Source organism: Artibeus jamaicensis, unplaced genomic scaffold, assembly GCF_021234435.1.
Source record: "Artibeus jamaicensis isolate MK-2021 breed Jamaican fruit bat unplaced genomic scaffold, CSHL_Jam_final contig_1028, whole genome shotgun sequence".
Lineage (NCBI taxonomy): Eukaryota > Metazoa > Chordata > Mammalia > Chiroptera > Phyllostomidae > Artibeus > Artibeus jamaicensis.
In genome coordinates, this window is record NW_026521201.1 from 4,217,406 (window position 1) to 4,234,064 (window position 16,659).

Consider the following 16,659-nt stretch of genomic DNA (forward strand, 5'->3'; position numbering starts at 1 on the left):
TTTTTCCATCTCTAGCGAGACTTGGGGTTCTACCTTTAAAGGAAGAGCCCGGTAGCCCAGGATCCCCATTGGTTGCCTGGAAATCAAAACCGAATTCATTTTGTGGCTCAGTGTATGATTTTGACCAGTAGACATAATGACGTCTTGCTTCCCTGTCTGCAAAATGGGATTTGCTTTATATGAAGGTCCTCGTGTTTATGTAGTCTCCAGAGACAAGATGTAACTCAAATCAGGAACTTTGGATTCAGCTGCAGCAGAGAGATAGTTGGTTAGAACCAAGGTATGTTCATCTTAAAGAAACTCAGGTAGAAGCTGAGGATCACTGACAGCACAACATGGAAAGTAAGAGAAATACATCAAAAAAGGAGAAGATGGAAATTCTGACACAGAAATGATGATCTGAGTTCCAGCCAAGATGGAGGCATGGGTAGAAATTCTTCGCTTCCTTGCACAACCAGAAGGAGGATAACAACCAATATAAAAATAATAAACAACCAGAAGTGCCAGAAAATCAAACTGTATGGAACTCCAACAAGCAATGAGTTAAAGAAAGATTCACCCAGAGTGGTAGGAGGGGCAGAGCCAGGTGGAGAGGTCTGGTGGCAAGGCTGAGGACCATGCAGGTGAGGCAGGGGCTGACTGAGAGGACTCACAACAAGGCAGCAGACTGCATGGGCAAGGCAGAGCTGGCTGAGTGGGACACTAAGGATTCAAAGCTAGCTGTAAACTACTGCAGGGGTTTCCATGGTGGGAGAAACTCCCAGTCTGTTATGAGAGAGTTCATTGGAAAGTGGGGCTAGAGCAGAGCCAGTGAGTGGCATTGGTCCCCCTTGGGCCCCTCCCCCACAGACAGTGCCACAATGCAGCAAAGAGGGTTGCCCCCCCTCAGTGAATATCTAAGGCCCCACCCCATTACAACATAACAGGTGTGCCAAGACAAAAAATATGGTCCAAATGAAAGATCAAAACTCCAGAAAAACAGGTGACAAGGAGATAGCCAACCTATCTGATGCAGAGTTCAAAACACTGGTAATCAGGATGCTCACAGTACTGATTGAGCTGGGTCGCAAAATGAAGGAACAAATGAAGGCTACCCAAAGTGAAATAAAGCAAAATATATGGGGAACCAACAGTGAAGAGGAAGAAACTGGGACTCAACGATTTGGAACAAAAGGAAGAAATAAACACCAACCAGAATAGAATGAAGACACGAGAATTCAGAAAAATGAAGAGAGGCTTAGGAATTTCTGGGACAACTTCAAATGTACCAATATCCAAATCATAGGGGTGCCAAAGGGAGAAGAACAAGATCAAGAAGTCGAGCAATAGCCATCACCTCTGCTCCTTCCCACTTCTGGGGCCTGCGCCTGTCTCACTGCTCACTCCTTCGCTGGTTTATCTGCACACACGAATGTGTGACCACAGTCAGCCTGCTGCCTTGCGCCTTCACTGGGTCTGCCTGTTGCTACCCCACACCAGGGATTCACCCTTGGCTGCCTGGGTCAGGGAATCTTTTTTCGCTTGTCCCGCTCCGCTACTGGCTCCGCCCCTCTTACTGGCCTGGCTGAGTGGTTCATTGTTGTTGGACTCCCGTATTGTTCAATTTTCTGCTCCAACATCCAAATTATAGGGGTACCAGAAGGGGAAGAGGAACAGCCACAAGTGGAAACCTTATTTGAACAAATAATAAAGGAGAACTTCCCCAATCTGGCAAAGGAAATAGACTTCAGGAAATCCAGGAAGCTCAGAGAGTCCCAAAGAAGATGGACCCAAGGAGGAACACACAAAGGCACATCATAATTACATTAGCCAAGATTAAAAATGAAGGAGAGAATCCTAGAAGCAGCAAGAGCTAAGGGGACAGTCACCTACAAAGGAGTTCCCATCTGACTATCAGCTGATTTCTCAAAAGAGACCTTACAGGCAAGAAGGGGCTGGAAAGAAGTATTCCAAGTCATGAAATCCAAAGACCTACAACCTAGATTGCTCTAGCCAGCAAAAATTTCATTTGGAAAGGAAGGGCATATAAAGTGCTTCTCAGATAAGATCAAGTGCAAGGAGTTCATTATCACCAAGCCATTATTATATGAAATGTTAAAGGGACTTATCTAAGAAAAAGGAGATAAAAATATGAACAGTGAAAGGACAGCAAACTCACAGTTATTAACAACCACGCCTAAAACAAAAGCAAACTAAGAAGACAGCTAATCGGGAGTGAACCATAGAAATGAAGATCACATGAAGGGTTAGCAACAGGGGAGTGGGAGAAGGAGAAGGGGGGAGAAGGTACAGAAAATAAGTAGCATAGACCGTAGATAGAAAATAGGGGGGAGGGTAAGAATAGTAGGAAAAATGTAGAATCTAAAGAACTTGAGACACGAGGTCATAAACTAAAGGGGGGGTGGGGGAGGGGGTGTGCAGGGTGGAGGGGAATGAAGGGGGGGAATAGAACAACTGTAATGGCATAATCAATAAAATATATTTTTTAAAAAAAGACCACAAAGTCAAAAACTTATTTGAATAAATAATGAAGGAAAACTTTCCCAATGTGGCAAAGGAAATAGACTTCCAGGAAGCCCAGAGAGTCCTAAAGAAATTGGATTCAAAGAGGAATGTATCAAGGTACGTCATCATTATGTTATTCAGGATTAAAGAGAGAATCTTAAAAGTAGCTAGAGGAGAAGAGAGAATCACCTACAAAGGAGTTCCCATAAGGCTGTCTGCTGATTTCTCAAAAGAAACCTTACAGGCAAGAGGGGCTGGAAAGAAGTATTTGAAGTCATGAAAGGCAAGGACCTACATCCAAGGTTGTTCTCCAGCAAAGATCTCATTTAGAATGGAAGGGCAGATAAAGTGCATCCCAGATAAGGTCATGTTAAAGGAGTTCATCATTACCAGGGCCCTTATTATATGAAATGTTAAAGGGACTTACTAAGAAAAAGATGATCAAAAACTATAAACAGTAAAATGACAACAAACTCACAACTATCAACAAAGGAACCTAAAAAAAATGTAAACAAAAACTAAGCGAACAACTAGAAGAGGAACAGAATCACAGAAATGGAGATCATGTGGAGGGTTATCAGTGGGGAGGGAGAGAGGAGAATGGAGAAGGAAGGTACAGGGAAGAAAAGCATAATTGGTAGGCATAAAATAAACAGGGAGAGGTTAAGAATAGTATAGGAAACGGAAGTCCAACAATTTATATGTATAATCCATGGACATGGACTAAGGAGGGGGAATGCTGGGGAGCTGGGAGGTACAGGGAAGAGGGGAGATAAAGGGGGGAAATTGTGAAAACTGTAATAGTATAATCAATAAAATATACTTAAAAAATCACAATGCATGTTTATTAGTGTCTTTCATTTTGATTATAGGAAAAGGCGATATATTTGCATACCACATAAATACTGTGTATGCTTAACAAAAGCCCTATTTTCTTTCATAGAGTTCTTGAAGGACAGAAGAGACTCATCTATCTAAACACCAGTAGACAGAGAAATTATTAATGAGCTAACTTATAAGTACCTCTTAAATCTGGTGTTTATAAAATACTTGAACTACTGGGAGATAATAACAAAATGCAAGGAACTTAATAGTTAGTGTAAGGGAGGAAAAAAAATTCTACCACCTGAGTTATTGGCTGAGACTCCTGTAATGAAAGACAAATTAACAAGAGGGGAAAAATAGAAGCTTATTAACATGTATACCTTATATATACATGAGAGAGAGCCAGGCAAAAATGATTAACTCCCCAATGTGGTTTAGGATTCAGACTTAAATACCATCTTAATAAGGAAAGGTGCTGGTGGGTGGGATAGGGTAGAAGAAGTGTATGCCTCTTATGAGACAGCCAGTGATTTTTAGGGAGGATGAATGAGTTCTTAGAAGAATAGATGGGCAGTAAGGTAGTTTGCGACAAACTGTGTGTGGTGGTGACTTCTAGTCTACTCTCCTGTGTTAAGAATCAAGCCTCCCTGGCTAATGAAACTCCTAAGGAGGGGATTTATAATAACTGATTTTCTTTTGGATGCTCTGCCCTCCAAAAGAACAAAGTGGGGGTGGGATGCTGGAGGCAGATAAAGGGTGTTCAGAGAAAATCTCTCCCTGCATTGACTGTTTTCAAGTGCCTACAGCTCAAAACAATCAAAATACCAAAGCTACATACTTTTGGGTGGTGTGCCCTGAACTTCTACAGTCACATTCTGCAGTGGCATGTTCTACCACCCTTCACTTCTATGGGCATACCTAGGAGATGTTGCCGGTTTGGTTCCAGACCACTGTAAGAAAGCAAATATCATGGTAAAGTGAGTCACATGAATTTCTGGGTTTCCCAGTACTTAAAAAAGTTAAGTTTATTTACACTATACTGTAACCAAAGACACTGAAATAGAGAACAGGCTGACAGTGACCAGAGGGGAGAAGGGAGGGAATTTCAGGGAAAAAGGGGATTTAAAGGAACTAGTATAAAGGACACATGGACAACAACTAAGGGGGGGTGCAAATGGGAGGGGGGTAGGGAGCACTGGGAAGGCGGTGGGCTGGGATGGGAGTAAAAGACAGAAAACTACTTGAACAACAATTAAATAAATTTAAAGTGGGAAAAATAATGTAAATAATTTAGTTAAAATATTTAGTTGACAAATAATGCTAACCATCATCTGAGCCTTCAGCCAGATACAATATTTTCTTGGTGGAAGATCTTGCCTCAATGATCAGGGTGGTAGTTGCCAAAGGTTGGGGTAGCTGTAACAATTTTTTTAAACAAGACAATAACAAAGTTTGCTGCATCAGTTGAATGCTCCTTTCATGAATGATTTTTTCTGTAGCATGTGATGCTGTTTGATGGTATTTTACCGATGGTAGAATTTCTTTTAAAATTGGTCAGTCCTCCCAGACCCTGCTATTGATTTATCAACCAGGTTTATGTAACACTTTAAATTCTGTTGTCATTTCAGCAAGCTTCACAGTATCACCTAGAGTAGATTTTATCTCAAGAAACCACTCTCTTTGCTCATTCATGAGAATCGCCTCCTCATCCATTCAAGTGTTATCATGAGATTGCAGCAGTTCAGTCAATTCGGGCTTCACTTCTAATTCCAGTTCTCTTGCTGTTTACCCCACATCTGCAGTTACTGCATATACTGAAGTTCTGAACCCCTCAAAGTCACCCATGAGGGTTGGAATTGACTTCCTCCCAACTCCTGTTAATGTTGACATTTTGACCTTGTCCCATGAATCACAAATGTTCTTAATGGCACCTAGAATGGTGATTCCTTTCAAGAAGGTTTTCAATTAACTTTGCCCAGATCCAACAGAGGAGTCACTATCCATGGCAGCGATAGCCTCATGCAATGTATTTCTTAATAACACTTGAAAGTCAAAATTACTCTTTAATCCATAGGCTACAGAATGGGTGTTAGGTTAATAAGCATGAAAACAGCATTCATCTCATATATCTCCATCAGAGCTCTTGGGTGACTAAGTCAGTTGTCAATGAGCAGTAATATTTTGAAAGGAATCTCTTTTTTCTGAAAAGTAGGTCTCAACAACAGGGTTAAAATATTCAGTAAACCGTGTTGTAAACAGATATGCTGTCATCCAGGATTTGTGTTTTTTATATGGTCCAGGCAGAGTAGACTGAGGATAATTCTTAAGGGTCCTAGGATTTTCAGAATGGTAAATAAGCATTGGCTTCAATCTAAAGTCACAGGCTGCATTAGCCCCTTGTAAGAGTGGTAGTCTGTCCTTTGAAGCCAGGCATTGACCTCTCACCTCTTTAGCCATGAAAGTCCTACATGGCACCTTCTTTCCATCTAAGGTTGTTTCATCTACATTGAAAATCAGGTGTTTAGGGTAGGTAGCCACCTTCATTCATTATCTTAGCTAGAACTTCTGGGTAACTTGCTGCAGCTTCTACATTAGCACTTGCTGCTTCACCTTGCACTTTTATGATATGGGATGGCTTCTTTCTTCAACCGCATAAACTAACTTGCTAGTTTCAAATTTTACTTCTGTAGCTTCCTCATCTTTCTCTGCCATTCTAGAACTGAAGAGTTGGGGCCTTGCTCTAGATTAGGCTTTGGCGAAAGGGAATGTTGTGGCTGGTTTGATCTTCTACACAAACCACTAAAACTTTCTTCATCTCAGCAATAAGTTTTATATTTTTATCATGAATGTATTCACTGGAGTAGTATTTTCCAAAGGGAAAGTTTTTGAAGTAAGTTAAACTTGGCTAACTGGTGCAAGAGGCCTAGCTTTCAGCCTATCTCGGCTTTAGACACATCTTCCTAAGTAAATTTAATCATTTCTAGCTTTTGATTTAAAGTGAGAGGTGTATGACTCTTCATTTCACTTGACCACTCAGAGACCTTTGTAGGGTGTTGGCCTAATTTCTTTTTTTCTCTTTTTTTAACAGCTTTATTGATATGTATCCAATACCATACAATTCACTCATCTAAAATGTATAATTCATTGGCTTTTGGCATAATATATTATTGATGTTTTAAATTGTGTTATATATATGTATATATATATGTATATATATATATATATGAAAGGTTTGTCATTTTCGCAATTTTATGCATGCAATTCAGTGGCAATAATTACATTTACAATGTTGTATCACCATCACTACCATCTAGTTTGGCCTGATTTCAGTAATTTTGTGTCTCAGAGAACAGGGAGGTCTGAGGAGAAGAAGAGACACAGGAGCCTGGCCAGTTAGTTGGTAGAGCAGTCAGGACACACACATTTACTGATTAAACTCGCCATCGTATACGGGCATGGTTTGTGGTTCTTCAAAACTATTATAATACTGATATAAAAAAAATCACAGATCGCCATAACTATATATTATAATCATGAAGGAGTTTGAAATATTTTGAGAATTACCAAAATGTGACACAGAGACACAAAGTGAGCAAATGTTGGAAAATTGTGTCAGTTGACTTGCTCAATGCAGGGTTGCCACAAACCTTCAGTTTGTAAAAAAACATGCAGTATCTCCAAAGCTCAATACAGCAAATGCAACAAAATGAGATATGTCTGTATTTGCAAATAACAAAGTATTTCTTGGATTGGAAGCTGGGGGCACTATTACCCCAACAGTATTCAGTACTTTGTCATTTAAAATTACTACCATTTGAGATATATTATCTGAGGATTTAAGAAGTAATAAATGAATGTGTCTTTTTTTGACCAACTAATAGTACATCAAATTAATTAGAATCAAACTAAAATACAATCTTGATTTCTCTCTTCACTCTTCATTTTGCCACTTGGTTCTCCGTAAGAAGGTGATTGATAATCTCTGGATGGAGGGCCAACTTCCCTTGTCTTCTAAAACTGATGTTTTAAAGTGAACTTCTGTGGGTTGTCATAGTGATAAAGTGTTTCTCAGGATGTATCATAGTCTATTTATTGTCCTTGGGAGAAAATTCCTGACCACCTTGCAGCTATTTACAACATCTCGTCCGTGGCCAAAGGCAACTTGCATGGCCAAAGGCAACTTGCACTGTCCTCCATGTGTCTAAGTTCCCACAGAAGCTCGCTTGCCATGAAAATAAAGAACAATGTCTACATCTTACTTTTTCAGTCAGCCCATGATAGGTAATTACATCTAGAGCTCAAAAGGAACTTAATAACAGTCTTCAATCCCCTAAAGAGTTACTGTGCAGAAGATGTCAGCCAGCTGCTCTTATCTTCTCTGAGAACAAAATGGAGGGACTGGATTTAAGCTACAGCACAAGATCTTTCAGTTAATCTTCCAGAAGAATTGTCTATTACGATTTTAAGACACAGAACTGATGACCAAGGGCAGCTATGAAATTGCTTGCCTTGAGAATTTTTAACAACAAGAAAGACAGGCAGATGGATGAGGCAACCTGCCAGGGTAGAGGCTATGCAGAGGTCACCCATCATTGATGTCCCTTTAGGCAGACATGCACTCGGCCTTAGAAATGCTCTTTCATGAGACTTATAATAAGGTTGATTCACACCTGACCTATCCCACTAGACTCCAGCATTGTTCAGGGTCATGAGAGTGTTTGACATGGTGCCTTGTGCATAGTCGACACTCAAGAAAGATTTGGAATGAATGAGGTCAATTCAGATGACATGTGTCTTTGGAATAACTCAACTCCTCACCTTTTTTCACCCTCTTCCTCCTTAACAGCACTCAAGTGAACTCCAAAATCTCTTCCAGCTCAGAAGTTTCAGTAGGCTGGATTTACTCGTGTTGTTACATCATTGCATCTTTCTTTGGAAACACAGATCTTATAAGCCATGTGTGAATGTGAATTCTTTAATAACAGAACAAATTTCCAATTACATGTACATAATAGTTTACAATTCTGTGGATGGGCATTATTAACCCCATTTTACAAATAAGCAAGCAAGTGCTTAGAGAGATTGCAATATATCCAAGGCCAAATAGCTAAGAAGGATGTAAACTCACACCTCTAAAGCCCAGCACTTAAACACAAGGCCACACATGTTCTCATGCCCAGGAATATACAAAATTTACATCTCAAATATAGCATATGTTTATTGCAAGAAGGAGAGCACAAGATGTAAGTTTCCAACAATAGCAAATCTTGTTCACTGGAATGAGAGAGACATAAACTTTACAAGGAACTAAATCCTTACCTACATTCAAGACTAGTCTATGTATCTGGCTGCCCAAGCCTGCCAGGCCCTAGCCTAGCCACCGCTCAGTTCCTGCACAAAGTGGGCCAGGCCCTGGCTGTCCACTCAGACGGCAGTGTCTCCAGGGGGCAGAGGCTGTGGAGGTGCTTAGGGTCCTGATATTTGAGTTTATGTTACTTCCTTGTAGCCCTGGGACTCCAGCATTTCTTCTACCTGCAGAGTTAATAGTTATCCTTCCTTTTCTGGCTTCTGAACCACTTGGAATAGGACTTCTCTGTCAGTAGTACAATTTGATGGTTCATTTTTACTCCTTCAGTTGCTTTAAGTCCTCTTATTGGATCATTAATACACTGCGGGAGAACTGCAGATCACCAAGGACCACGGCTGTGATGTGCTGCCACATCAGAAATACTGAATACTGCAACTGTGGCACACAGTGGCCACAGGGCTGGTGCTTTGTGTTCTCCCAGCAAATCTCTTCCTTTTTTGACCAGATAAGTTGATCTGCCCAGACTTCTATTTTTTCTTTATCTTCACCCAAGGACATGCTCTTTGATTTTTAGAGAGAGGAGAAGGAAGGGAGAGAAACATTGATATGTGAGAGAAAAATAAATTTGTTGCCTCCTGCATGTACCCTGAGCCGTGATAGAACCCACAACCTAGATATGTGCCCCGACTGGGGTGGAACCCACAACCTTATGGTGTATGGGATGGGGCTCCAGTCAGCTGTGCCACCCGGCCAGGGATGCCCAGACTCCTTTTAAAGAAAGTTACAGATTTCCTCCTTGTAATTGTAGTGTAATTCTCTGGGAGAGCATGGTTTCATTTGTACATAATATTTTGGGGTGGAGTAAATCACCATAAAGCAATTTTTCATTGAAGTTTTGTTATTACATAGAACAAGAAAATGATGCAATTATCATTTAGTGTGGGGATTGGCCTGTTCCACAGTGAGAGGCTGAACGGGCCACGTGGACTTACTTTCAGTGGCACTTGTCTTAGTTCCCAGCAACTGCTTCAGAAGTGACAGGGCAGGAGGAGCTGGAACGTGGAGCCCCATTCTGAAAGGTATGGTAAACTGGCAGTGCACGCACTAGACTGAAATTCTCTGAGGATAAGGCCTATGCAAAACGTTTGTATCCAGTCTCCATGGTATAGTGATTAGGAATATAGACTCTGTAGCCAGGCAGCCTGGGTTCCAATTCTACCACTATCACCAGCAGGCTGTGTGACACCTCTATGCTTCAATTTCCTCATCAGTAAAGCAGTACCTGTCTCCCAGGGCTCTCATGATGGTTAAATGAGTTAATCTATGTGATATGCTTAGGACACAGCCTGGAATGTAGTAAGTACATTATGTTTGACACAGTGTCTAGTGTATAAGGCTCAGTAAATGTTTGTGAATGAACAGCAGCAGCATTCTGTGTCTCACCTGTAATAATCTCTGCATGGTGTCATTACCACTCCATCAAGAAAAATCGTGAGGAATTGGAATGACAGACCAAGGAGGAAGTGACATACTTATCTCTGGGTTTTTTACAACAATAATCATTCTCCTCAGTGTATAGTACTGCATATTTACAAGGCACTAAAGGCCTTGGGAAGAAAGCAGAAGAGTGAGTTCCTTAACAAGGGGAACAATTGTCCTCTGCTCACATTATAATTCTCTAGTCCATGTTGCCAACAAGCCACTGAGTCCACTAGAGGGCATGCAGAGGTGGACATGTCCTGAGCCAGTAAATGCTGAAGACCTTCCCAGTGAGTTAGCTAGTGCCACCCACTCCCAGGGAGTCTTCTAACTGGATTTCTCAAGTATGGCTCTTGGTCTCTAGTGTATTTTTACCTCCTGGTGCCTTACACTACCAGTTTCCTGACTTGTCATCCTTTGTCCTCTTTCTTGTGACCCTGCTGATTAAGAATTACATAATTTATCAATTCACAATATTTATATACCATGGGAAACAGAATTCTTTGACCCAGAGGAAGGGATCTGTCTGGTGGTTGTCTCAGCATTATAGCTGTGGCAGGTGCTCTTAACTTCAGTATGTATGTAATCTATGTTTGTGTGCATGTATGCATGTGCATATATGCACATATGTATGGAATTTATAAGTAATCATACATGCATACACTTTAAAAAATATTACGTTTATACTCATGTTAGCCAAAACTATAAAATACCTTTCTCTTGCTGCTGCCTGAGGCTCTTTGGCTTTCTGTGTTCCTTCTATGTTTCCGTGATTGTAATATCCAGAACACTCACATGACACCAAAGATGAGGTGTAGTTTGATGCCTGAGAGTGAAAGAGAAAGAATGAAATATCTGTCCCATCTCATACTTTGAAAACATGAGAATGCTTTGCATTTTTCAGGAAAAAATAGCTTTACAGCAAGTTAACTGGTAATTCCTACAAAGTCCATTAGTTGACTTTATTTTATATATACTTCAGGTTTGACATTTACTTAGTGGGTTGTTCCTTATCTCCATGCAAGTCCTGCCTGTATTCCTATCCTCCAGACTCTGGGGTCTGCAGGGGAGGGGATGGTGCTTCTAACTTTGTATCCCTACCTTCCCTAACAGCACCCAAAATGTAATAATTTGTTAAATGAAGTAAGGATGTTAATTTACTTGATAGACTGATTGTGCATGGATGCAGGCATGAGAGACCATGTGTGTGTATGTGGTTTGCAAGGAGCAGAAACCCACTTTGGCTATGTTGAGAGAAAAAGGGTTTATTGTAGGATTATGTGAGAACTGGAACTGGAAAATGTATTAGGATTTCAGGAGTTTTAAAACACCTGCCCTCTTTATCTCTGCTTCAAAGTCTCTGTCATGACAAATCTCATATCTCTATATATGCTCTTCCCTTTGGGCTTCAGTGGCCCATCTTCTCTATATTCTTCAGCACCAATTCTGACTGGCTTAGCTCATTCTTACTACTCCATTGGACAGTATGCTTTTTGCTGCCTGCCTCATGGATTGACACCAGCCAGTCTCTGATTTGGGTACAGTGGGTAGTTGCATACTCTGACCTAATCATTGGCCACTCCTGCCAGTAGCAGGGACTGCCTGGCCCTGCTACTTTGAAGGATGGAAGGTAAGGCTATGGGCAATGTGATTAAATGGAACAATAAATGAAGCAGGAACATTACAATTCATAACACAGTATCCCTGACAAAGGGTTCTAGTACATGTAACAAACAGAAAATAATTAATTGTTGGGTGTCGTTATGTTCAAATTTGTTCCACACCCTTCACACATAATCACTCATTTAGCCTTTTATGATGTAGTATTAGGGTTGCCAGATTTAGTAAATAGAAAATAGGATGGGGCCCTGGCTGGTGTAGCTCAGTGGATTGAGCGTGGGCCTGCGAACTGAAGGATCGCAGTTTGATTCCCAGTCAGGGCACATGCCTGTGTTGCAGGCCAGTCCCCAGCAGGGGACCCACAAGAGGCAACCATACATTGATATTTAGCTCCTCTCCTCTCCTTCCCTTCTAAAGTTAAATAAATAAATAATTTTAAAAAATAGGATGGATGTCCATACAATATTTGGGGCATTCCTTTTTTTAGAAAAAAAGTTATTTATTTATTTTTAGAGAGAGGAGAAGGGAAGGGAGAAAGTAAGGGAAACATCAATGTGTGGTTGCTTCTTGCATGTCCCACTGGGGACCTGGCCCGCAGCCCAAGCATGTGCCCTGACCGGGAATTGAACCAGCGGCCATTTGATTTGCAGGTTGGCACTCAATCCACTGAGCCATACCAGCCAGGCAATATTTGGGTTATTTTTATACCAAGAAATTATTCGTTGTTTATTTGTTGTTCATTTGACTGGGCATATTGTATTTTCTCTGGCAACCCTACTCATCTCCGTTATATAGGTGAGAACACAGAGGCAAGAGACAATTTGCCCAGGGACACACAGCTAGGAAGTGGCAAAGCCAGTTTGGCCTCAGTTCCTATGCTCTTAACAACTGTGCTGAACTGCTGCTTTAAACCTGCATCAATGTCCTTTGTTCTTGTCATGTTTCAAAAATAAACACTGATACATCCTTAGATGGATATCAGTCAGAATCCAGGCAAGAGACAGAAATCAGAGCAGAAATTCAAACAGAGAAACTTTAATATGAAGACTTTTTAACTATTCAAAGTGTTGTTAACTATTAAAATGGGTAGAGAATGCTAAGGGGCAGAGGCAGGAACTGTGGAAGGTAGCTATGACACCTAGGACTAAGGAGAAAGGGAATAAGGAAGAAAGTTAGAAACTCAGAGAGAAGGGCCCTGAACTGCTGGGCAGACCTCTGAGGAACACACTGCCTGCAGCACAGGGAGGAGGAAACTGGACACTCACTGTTGAGCCACCAAGTGCCGCCTGCTGCCCCAGAAAACACTGCCAGGACACTGCCATCCTGACCTGCTTCCTGCTGCACCAAAGAACAGAAAACCAGAAGACCTTTCTTTCTCTTCCAGCCTTGCTTTGTCCCCCACCACCCCAACTCCTGTTCTCAGCCTAACATCAAGCCACCTGGCAAAAGAGAAATATAGCCCGTAGAGTGCAGCTTCAGTATTACAAAGCAAGATGAAGGTGGGTTTGGAGCTGAAAGACATTAAATTAATAAGTGGCACAGATGGAAAGTACATTTTTCATCATAAGGAAGGAAAGAATCCCCAAACATCATCACGCAAATAGAAGATAGATGGACTAGGAGAAACATTTGGGCATAAAAAAACTGACAGTCTGCATGAAAACATCTCTGAGTAGAGCTATAAAATGCAGCCTGCCGCCAAGATACTGGATAAGCAAGACAAGGTGTTTTAAAGCCTCCTGTGGAAAAAAAATGCAGAATGCAGAGAGGTTTTCAACTGAACAAGTGTCCAGTATGGAGATGCTATAGCTGCAAAATTCTATAATGTATTGAATAAAAAACCAATTACTAAAAGATACATGACTCTTTAGGGAATCTCCTTAGTTATTACTTACAAAAGGATGGTGGTAAATATTTACTATGTAAACTATCATTTCCCTTCCAAACACAATATTTCTGGAGCATCTAAGACTGATGTTTGTAGAGGCAGGGGCATGGACTTGATGAACTGTAAAGACCCCATTCACTGCCAGAAAGGAATGAGTCTGAGGGTGATGAATGGAGACAGTTCTCTCAGTGTGGTGCAGAGTAAGTTGGGTGTTAGATCTGTTACCTTTACTTGGGAGATAGTAACCATCCCAAGCAGTCAGCAGGGTTTTTTTTCCTATAGAATCCTGACTTCCTTGCCTCCACATCAGCTTCTCTAATTGCAAAGTGTTCTCTCTGATTTGCTCTCCAGACAATTACCATATGTGTGTCTTGCAAAGTGCTGACTCTCAGCCTTGCTGGGCAAATTGAACACATTGCTCTTTGAAATGCTGATGATGCCAAGGTCAGTCTAAGGGGGCATTCTTCTATATTGGAAGCATGCTTCACCCTCCTGCCTACATGGCCAGTGATGTCTCTTAGTATTTATGGAACATTTGCCCCCACTGCACTGCCTGTATTGACTGAGTCAAGACCCAAGCCAATCTGCAGGCATAAAAATTCCTCCTATGTGTAGCCCATGCCGTGCATTTGTCCTCTTCCGTAAATCTGAGATCAGGGCTACATCCCATTGCTTTTTCAAATATCTAAGTATGCATTAGAGACTTTTATATTCCTAATACTTCCTTGAAAATCAATACAGTGTGAAGCTTAAAAGCATGGGCCAGTATTCTTGGGTTCAAATACCATCTCTAACCTTTACCAGGTATATTAATTTGGGAAGAGAATTTTAACTTCTCTATGTCTAGTTTTCTCACATATAGAATGAGCATAATAATAATAATACCTATTTCAGAAGGCTGTTATGAGAATTAATGTACACATAAGAGACTCAGAGTAGGATCAACTTGCCTTGGAAATTGCCTTCCCTGCCTTAAAGAATTAGAAAGCGTTAGGTCCTGCCGCTGTCTCCCTACATGGATGGAATTGGAAAGCATTATGCTGAGTGAAATAGGCCAGGTGTTGAAAGACGAATACCATATGACCTCACCTGTAACAGGAAGCTAAACAACAAAACAAACAAGCAAGCAGAATAGAAACAAAGACACTGAAATAGAGAACAAGGGAGCAGTGACCAGAGGGGAGAGGGAAGGGAATTTAAGGGGGAAAAAGGGGAGGGATTTGGAGGAACAAGTATGAAAGACACAAAGATGAGGACTAGGGGAGAGGAAATGGGAGGGAGGTGGGGAGCATGGGGTGGGGGGCTGGGATGGGAGAAATAGACAAAAAACTGTACTTGAAAAATAACTAAATAAAGTTAGAAAATAAAAATAAAATAAATAAATAAAGAAAAAAAGCATTAGACAACAGGGAGTACAGAACTGTGCTCTCTGAAAGAAGAGAAAAACTATATGAGCCTGCCCCAGCTTACTGACTGGAGGCAGTTTACAGGCTATAAAGCAGGTCAAAGGAATCCAAATGAAAGCCTGCAGTCTCATTAAGTTGATCAGTACTTAGAGATTGGGGAGTCCAGGGAAGTTAGACTTTATGGTATAGAGAAGCTCCAGACAGGTCTTTGGCTAATTATCTGAATTTGTGTGGAAAAAACCTATACACTGCTGAGGAAATAATTACCAGAAATAAGTAGGCCAAGAAATTCCCAGAGCTCATGCAAGACAGGGGATAGTTCCCATTCCACTGTTCCACTGACCAGACCAGAAAAAAATTATAATACACAACATTGGGCAGAGTTCTTAGAAAGGTTATCCTTTATAGTAGAGCTCTGCTTGGACCTACTTTATCAAGATTAAAAGAAAGCCCTAGAGAAATAAACATATCTTACTAGTAAGTTAATTATTTTCCAGGGGGGAAAAAAAACAACTTTAAGGGGGTACAGTGTAATCCAGCACTCAATATCATAAAATTCACAACGTTTCTCCTAAAATAAGAGATTACCAGGCACCCAAAGCACAGAGAAAATATAATTTTAAAATCATTATTAGTAGAAAATAGTAGAAATAGTAGAAAAGTAAATTACAGGAATAAATAAAAAAAGAGAAAATGATGGTATTACCAGATAAAGACCTTAAGCAACTATTATAAATCTGCTAAAAGATGTAAAAGAAAACATGAACATGATGAAAAGTGGACAATGTAATATAGACACAAATAAAAGTTCTAGAGATGAAAAATACATCTGAAGTAAACGGTACACTGATGATACTAGCTGCAGATTGAAAAATGGCAGAAGAAAAATAGTGAAATCGATAGCATAATATAGAGATGATCCACAATGAAACTCAGGAAAAAAAACCTAAACAAGAACAGAGCCTCGGTGAAATGTGAGGCACCATCAAACAGTGTAACTACGTGTAACTAGCATCCAAAAGGAAGAGAATGAAAAAATACTTGAAGAAATAACAGCAACTATAGTTTACCACTATAAATCCACAGGTCCAAGAATCGCAACAAATGCCCATCAGTGTAATCATAAGGAAAACTTCACCAAGAGACACTCTATCAAATTTCTGAAAACCAATGATAGAATGAAAAAACCTTGAAGCAGCCAGAAAAAGAGACACATTGTTTTATCAGAACAAATGAAGAATGAGAGCAGCCTTCTTGTCATAAATTACTCAAATTAGAAGACAATGCAACATCTTAAAGTGCTAAAAGGCTTAAAAAATATCCAACCACCATTTATATAGCCAGGGAATATATCTTTCAAAAATGAAGACAACATAAAGCCTATTTCTCATATGACTAAAAGTCAAGAGAACTCCTTACCAGTGACTTGCACTGAAAGAAATCTTAAATGAAGTTCTTCAGGCAAAAGGAAAGTGATAACAGATGAAGATCTGGATTAGAAAAAAGAAAGTAAAGAATGCTGAAAGTGACAAATATGTAGGTAAATATAAAAGATAACTTTATCGCATTTTTAAATTTCTAAAGATGATCATGTAAGGCAAAAATAAAAATGCTGTATTGTGGAATTA